This window comes from Diaphorina citri, unplaced genomic scaffold (genome assembly GCF_000475195.1).
Source record: "Diaphorina citri unplaced genomic scaffold, Diaci psyllid genome assembly version 1.1 scaffold1186, whole genome shotgun sequence".
NCBI classification, from domain to species: Eukaryota; Metazoa; Arthropoda; class Insecta; order Hemiptera; family Psyllidae; genus Diaphorina; species Diaphorina citri.
The window spans coordinates 120,008-127,904 of NW_007378615.1; the positions used below are offsets into that span (position 1 = coordinate 120,008).

Below are 7,897 nucleotides of genomic sequence, written 5' to 3' on the forward strand. Positions count from 1 at the left end.
GCGAGAATCTCATTTCAAAATACGCCCCTCGGAGGAAAACCATCGGTACAACGGCTTTCAAACTTTCCGCGCTGAAATCGAACGTTGAAATCTTTTTCCAAGAATCGAGCATCCTAGCGGACAAACTAGCACCGTTTGCGAAAACGCATCTGGCGTTTGAGCATAAGAAGTTTATGAGTTTGGCGAGTCTAAGTATGCTTCTGCGAGCAACATGTGGAGTGGATTTTAAACTACAGCAAACACACCATGCAGATCACCCCTTCATAAATGGAGTCGAGAAATCATTTGAGGTAAATGGCTATAGTTTTATTAGGTTTGTTACGGGGAACTGTAAAACAACGCGCATGTGGAGTGGATTTTAAACTACAGCAAACACACCATGCAGATCACCCCTTCATAAATGGAGTCGAGAAATCATTTGAGGTAAATGGTTATAGTTTTATTAGGTTTGTTACGGGGAACTGTAAAACAACGCACAGAATTGTTCACATTCCGTCTAAGTTCCGTCTCTTTCATAAAAGCATGCATTATAGGCTTACCAGACGTCCGCTTTTCGGCGGACTTGTCCTCCATTTGATACGTTTGTCCTCCGTCCTCCCGCTTTTTTAAAATATAGCAAAATGTCCTCCTTTTCGATGTTTCGGCCTAAAAAACCTAAATTACCTAAATGTAAACCCTACATCATCTTTTAAAAAGCATCAAACTTTGAAAAAGCATAAATGCTATTTTTGTGCAATTAAGTCCATGTACCATCATAGGAAGACATATAACCCGCGAAATACAAGCAGATAAATATACAATACCCATTGGTAAGACCTAAGAAAATATGATAGAGAGTCAGAGAGTCTTTGAGCTCGTAGCTTACGTTAAGATTATACCCTGCCGCACCCATCATAGGAAGACATGTAACCAGCGAAATACAAGCAGATAAATATACAATACCCATTGGTAAGACCTAAAAAATATAATAGAATGTCAGAGAGTCTTTGAGCTTGTAGCTCGGAACGGTATTGGACAAGTGTGTTCTCCTACCACCTTAGCGTAGCGTCACTGAGAGTCGTCCGTGTCGCGTACTCTACTCGGGGAGGACGCGGTTCGGTTATGTGTGACCCGTCCTGCGACGCTCCCCTTACAGTAGAACACATCCTGTTGTCCTGCCAAAATATGCGATTCCGTCCAAGCTCCTTCACCAACCTTTCCATGTGCGATATCCTGAAAGATGACCCTTCCTCCATTGACGTCCTCATGCGTTTCTTGAAAAGAAACAACTTCCTCAAACACCTTTAGATAGGTTTTTTTTCTGCAAATGGCCTTGTTGCACCGCTCTTCCGATCTTTCCTCAAACACCTTTAGATAGGTTTTTTTTTTTCTGCAAATGGCCTTGTTGCTAAATTGTATTAAAAATAAATAAATAAATAAGTCCATGTACAGTGTACCTTCATTCAGTAGGTATATAAATAGGTGGTAGGTCAAGATGTAGGTACACTGTAGGTACATCGATAAGGAAAAAAAATGTTACTTATCAACTTATCATAATGGTGGTTTTTGTGTTGATTATTTTCTGCGTCTTCCTTTGGGTGAAATGTCTGCCTTTTTTAGCCAAAATGTCCTCCTTTTGAAATTTCTTGTCTGGTAACCCTACATGCATATCAAGCATGTTTCCGATTCTAATTTTATGAAACGACAGAACATATTAGGGACGTATAACCGTGATCCTTTAACGAGACATCTTCTTTTAAACTAACAGTCTAAATAAAGGAGCGCGGTAGCGCCCTGCACCGCCAGGTCAAGAAATTTGATCTCTACTTAAGTACTTATAACATAATTTAATTGCTTCATTTCTCCTCGATCCAGGATAGGGGCTAACTGGTACTCACTTCCGCGAACTTGTCCTCCATTTTATACGTTTGTCCTCCGTCCTCCCGCTTTTTTTAAAATATAGCAAAATGTCCTCCTTTTCGATGTTTCGGTCTAAAAAACCTAAATTACCTAAATGTAAACCCTACATCATCTTTTAAAAAGCATCAAACTTTGAAAAAGCATAAGTATATACTTACATATGTATAACATAATTTAATTGCTTTATTTCTCCTCGATCCAGGATAGAAGCTAACTGGTACTTTTTTTTTTCAGCTCGTCATGTTACGCGTTTTCAAGCCTTGGTTAGGAGTAGACATCATTTTCTCACTCCTTGGGTACAAGAAAGAACTTGAGCAAGCTTGCAAGACAACCCGAGCTTTTACGGAAATCATCATCGACAAAATCAAGACAAAAATAGTCCGAGAAAACTCGGCAGTAGAAGATTCAATCGAGGGACAACCGAAAATAATGGAATGGAATATGTTCGGAGATTTGATCAAAGGACAACCGAAAATAACACAAGATCATCGAGGGACAACCGAAAATAATGGAATGGAATATGTTCGGAGATTTGATCAAAGGACAACCGAAAATCACACAAGATGTAACTACTCATTTTCCTCACGAGGCTGAGTGGGCCCCGCAACAGCCAGTCACGGAATCAATCATTTGCATGATACAAATTTCTTGACCAAGCCGGAAATCGAACCCGGGTCTCCCGCGTGCAAGGCGAGCGCAGTGACCACGACCACTACGCCATGGGAGCTGACGTATATTTGGTTAATATCTGGATGAGTGACCACGTGAGCAATCGCATGTCGCATGTTATTGGCTTTTCGCAGTATGACTTAAGGTAAATTATAATACATAATTATTTTATTATTTATTTTTTTATTAATGCGTTAAAAAATAATAATAAATAAATAGAAACAATGTAAAAAATAGAAAGTAAAACATCTATCTTTACATCTGATGTTAATTGCATGCACGGATATGAATCTGTAAGCCACGACACGTGTAAAGTAATAAATTTCAAAAATATTACTGACCGAACGAAGTGAAGGTCTATGTTTTAACTCGACCGTTTTGCATTTGATTTAGATGTTTGTTTGTTTATGTTTATGTGTTTATTTGTTCCGCTATAACTTGCGATTGCCTGGTCTTGGTTGTTTTTAAAAAAGGTTCAAATAAACCCTTCTTCAGTTTTATTCTTTAGAATGATTGACAGGATTATTGGTACATATTCTAAAAAAAAAAAATGTGTCACCTTTTTTTTAGATAAAGGAAAGGATATAGGTACTTACATAAGACGTGTAGATACTTTTACTTTTATTTCTGTTTTGATACATGTGTATTACGTAGGGTTACCCATTTAGACAAAGTCTCGGCTTAGGCAAAAGAATCTGCCTGAGGTCTACAGTTCACAGAACCACTAGTTATTCTATTTTTTTTACATAGCCCTACACAAAAATCGATAATTTTAATTATCACATTTCAAGTAGGGCAGAACCACTGTTATTCTATTTTTTTTACATAGCCCTACACAAAAATCGATAATTTTAATTATCACATTTCAAGTAGGGAGTAGGGAGAAGGGAGAGCAATTATAATACTTGACAGTTTTATCGTGGTTCATTTATTTATTTATTATTTTTTTAATGCGTGATTTAATGTAATTATATGCATATTTGCATATATGCACTGATATGGATCTGTAATCCACGACACGTGTAATTTTTTACTGACATTATTCAAAAATCAGTAATTAATAACTTTTCAAGTAGAGCAATACTTGACAGTTTTGGCGTTAGTCTCTTGAGCATGAGATCAGAAGTCAGAGGAGATCTGATTTTTAGTTCCGATTGTGGTAAGCTCCAGGGCCGTATCCAGGATTTTTTCATTTTTTTTTTTTTAAAACATCACACTACGTCCCTAGGGACAATTACAGTGTAACTAATTTTATTATAACAGATAAATACAAATGTAAGAATACAAATACATGTTACATAGAATTATTCTGGAGCTATTTTACAATTACCTATATAACTTGCATCTCTATTAAAGTATTTCGAAGTTTATTAAAGTATTCCGAAAAGTCATTTGTGATTGGTATAGGTCACTTAGGGGTTGCCGAACTTTTGAGTACTGCATACCACCAAACATCAATTTTATGTGGTTTGGGGGTTAAATAAAGAAATTATAGCGTTGCAGGCAATTTTTTTTAATCGTAGTAGGTACGATGTCACAATTTTTCGGTGGACTAATTGTAGATTTTTTTTTTCTCTTCCAACCACGGTTGCCAGATTTGTTTTTCGCATTTACGAGAAATCCAAACATCAATTTTATGTGGTTTGGGGGTTAAATAAAGAAATTATAGCGTTGCAGGCATTTTTTTTTTTAATCGTAGTAGGTACGATAATTTTTCGATGGACTAATATTGTAGATTTTTTTTCTCTTCCAACCAAGGTTGCCAGATTTGTTTTTCGCATTTACGAGAAAAATCATAAAAATGGGGTTTTCAAATCTCTTCGCGTACCACCAGAACAAATTCCGCGTACCATTAGTGGTACGCGTACCACAGATTGGGAACCTCTGACTTAAATGATTCAGCTCGAAATTCGGACCCAATAGTGTGATTTCAAGTTTTGGAACCGAGGGTGTTTTTGAGAGTAAGGCCGAATTTTGGAATGTCAATTTTGAATCCGAAGTTCGAGCTGAATCACAAAAGTGGCCTATGAGACTTGATGATAGAGACTCTCTATAGGTCTATAGACTCTAGTTATATCATAGGTTTGGTTTTGCAGCTATTATATTTATCGTATGGTTTTGCAGCTGACTACGCGCTACTGAAAGTCGCACGTCTACGCTTCCAGTGTGAGATGGGCCTTAAGCTTCTTGTCTTGTAGTCTAAGAGAAACTACCCGTATGATAACAATTATTGCTATGTACATACCTTCTTCCTCTTCTCTTCCCCCTCTTCTTTCAATCTGTCTTCTTCTCTCCCTTCTCCCACTTTCCTTGTATCAATTTGAACGAGTGTGTGTATGTATTCTTTTCCTTCTTCTCTTTTTTTCACTTCTTCTTTCTATATTTATTTTTCTCTCTTCTCCTCTCTCCCCCCCTGTTCCCATTCTCTTCCATCTTCGTTTTCAACAATATGTTTTGATTAGTTCTCAGAGGTTGTTTGCTCTCTCTTTCTCTCTCCCCCTCTCTCGCTCTCTTATTTGACAATGACAGAGCATTTGGTAGAGTGCGCAAGATTTCGATATTGAAAGTCAACATCACAGTTGACTTTGGTGGGTTTATATTTGTCTGCAAGTACCTCTCTAGGCGATCTGCCTCGGTGGCGTAGCGATTAAAACGCTCGCCCGGATAGGGGGAGGTCGTGGGTTCGGTTCTCCCCCAAGGCGGAGGATTTTTCCCCTAAATATTTTGTTAACAACTCACTTGGAAATCAAAAACTTTCAAATTTGAATGTGTTTTATGTTTTAAGGCCCGTTCTCACTTGCCGTTCGGAAAAAATCGTGTCGTGTGTAGTGGGAACACCCATTTTTTTTAATTACATTATGTATAGGGCATTCATATCAGCTGATTATCCCCACTACGAGATTTTTATCCCCACTCTCGAATTTTCGGTTCTTGGGTTAAATGTTAAATAAAATACAACAAAAGTAGAGCTTATCGTCGCGATTAGTTAGGGCTGATTGAGAAGCTGACGAAAAACGCCGACCCCGTCTGTACACGGAAAAAGTTCTTCGCCTTTTTTTTTACCGTATGCCGAAAAAATACCGGAACCCTATTTTCAATATTATTTATCTACAGTCTGCTGAAAAAGCACCGGAACCCTATTTTCAATATTATTTATCTACAGTCTGCTGAACAAGTACCGGAACCCTATTTTCAATATTATTACTTTACACTATGCCGAAAAAGCACCGGAACCCTATTTTCAATATTATTTATCTACAGTCTGCTGAACAAGTGCAAGTGTTTCTGCGCATTTTGACATTAAGTCTGACGTCACAACTCTTTGAACTTTTTAATTAGAACGGCAATTAAAAGTTGTTCGACCTTTTAAAGTTACTTTTTCGTACTTTTGACCTCAGATTTGGATTTTTCACAACTTTTTACGTAGGAATCGACCTTTTATTCATAATTTTTACCCAACTGCAACTGCTCCATTGATAACGATTTGTTTCAGGTCTACTAACAAACTCATAAGCATAAGCAAGGTTTGGGTAGGTACGAAGTTGACCATTTTCGTTATGGATCCTGACCTCACACATGAACTACTAAGAGACAATCTGCAAAAGGCCGACATGTATCAATCCCTCGACGAGACAATAAAGGATGGCATATTTCGTGAGAATCTCATTCCAAAATGGGCTCATCGAAGAAAGATCATTGGCTGTCTTTTTTCCAATTATTATTTTTTGAAAACTCTTTCCCTTAGGTACTTGCTTTTTTACTATTTTTTAGATGGTATTTTATATGTGATATTAAATAATAATAAATAAATACTTAAATAAAAATCATATAATCAGTAAATACTTGACGGTCAATGCTTTCTACAATTTTTTCTTTATTGATTGGTGTTTTTAGCCATTCCCTCATTCTACTTTTGAAATCTTACGTTGAAATCTTTTTCCAAGAATCGAGCATCTTAGCGAACAAACTAGCGCCTCTTGCGAAAACGCATCAAGTTGTTTCAAGTGGTTGCCATAATCCTTCGGGTATACAGTTGAATACTTTACTGCCTACGTAAGAAAAGTGTCTTTGAGTTAGTGATCTGTGTGTAGTCCTCGTAGTCATTTGTCCTCTTTGTCGGGTATTGTAGTAAGACTGTCCAGGTGTCCACATGTCTTGTTTCTTGATACTGAAAATACAAGTTTTGAATATGTAAATGTCTTGTATAGTATTAGGTACGTCAAATATCCTGAAGGATCGGTTAAACTTCTATTATTCTAGTTGGGGTATAAAATGAAGGTTTGTCAGATCGTCTTAATCTAGAGTTTGACACTCTCAGTTTTCTCGGAGAAATATGAACTGCTTTCTTTATTTTTAAAGAAATTATAAGACAGACATTTACGTTAGAATAGAACTGCTGTATGTATAATACATAATTTTAAAATCATCATCAATATCTAAAGGCTAGGCCTTGTCTGTGAAGCCACTCATTTCTGTTGTTCGCCACACTCTTCAATTCACTGAATGATGTACATCTCATGGACTCCTGCATGTCTTTGAAGTATTAAAATAGCAATTTGAAGTAAGTATTAAAATAGCAATAAATAAAGATAATGACCTACTGTTAGGTAGACCTGACGGGAGGACCTGGTTAAGTGTACCTGTCAGGTCTACTTGATAGTGAGTGGCTGGCCTGAGTAAACTAATATAGGGTATGGTAATGACCGACAGGCTTGTGTATCTGAACGGGGAAGACGTATTTACAGTACGGAAACAGAGAACATATTTACAGAGTCCTCCATCAATATACATATCTTATATTATAAGAACGAGATCCATTCACTCATTCACATTTCACATTTCATAGTTCACACACTGATCGCTCTATCTCTAGAACCACAACACCTAGAAAGCTGAAATTTGGTAGGAATATTCCTTTTATGGTCTAGGTGTGCAATAAGAAAGGATTTTGCGAAAATCTAAACCGATCCTGAGATATGATCAATTTTTGATCACTAAAATCACCATAAGAAATACACAGAGTGCAAAGACTGCGGGAGAGAAAACTTTTCCTCGCTCCCCTAATATTTGAGTTTCGTTTATGTTTTTAGTTTGACAAATAGAAAGTAAAAAAAATCGAGTATTGGTGGAGATGTCTTTTCTCACAATTTTTTAAAGATATCGAAAGCAAAGAGGCAAGGAAGACAGGATAGGAGAAAGCCAGCCGTTCCGAGAAACCGAGAACGAACCTATTCGTTCAGAATAAATTCCGCACCGGGTGGGAATCGAACCCGCGACCTAGCGCCTACACCACTGATTCAAAGCTTCGGTTCTTGGCTGTTCAAGAGTG

At 37.2% G+C, this 7,897-nt stretch overlaps 1 long non-coding RNA gene across 1 annotated transcript; it reads left to right on the forward strand.

Moving 5' to 3' along the window:
- The first annotated feature begins 343 nt into the window (after positions 1-343).
- LOC113469676 lies at positions 344-2,385 on the forward strand. Its single transcript, XR_003393015.1, has 2 exons — positions 344-423; positions 2,134-2,385. It is a non-coding gene; the product is annotated as an uncharacterized LOC113469676 (long non-coding RNA).
- Positions 2,386-7,897: the final 5,512 nt, after the last annotated feature.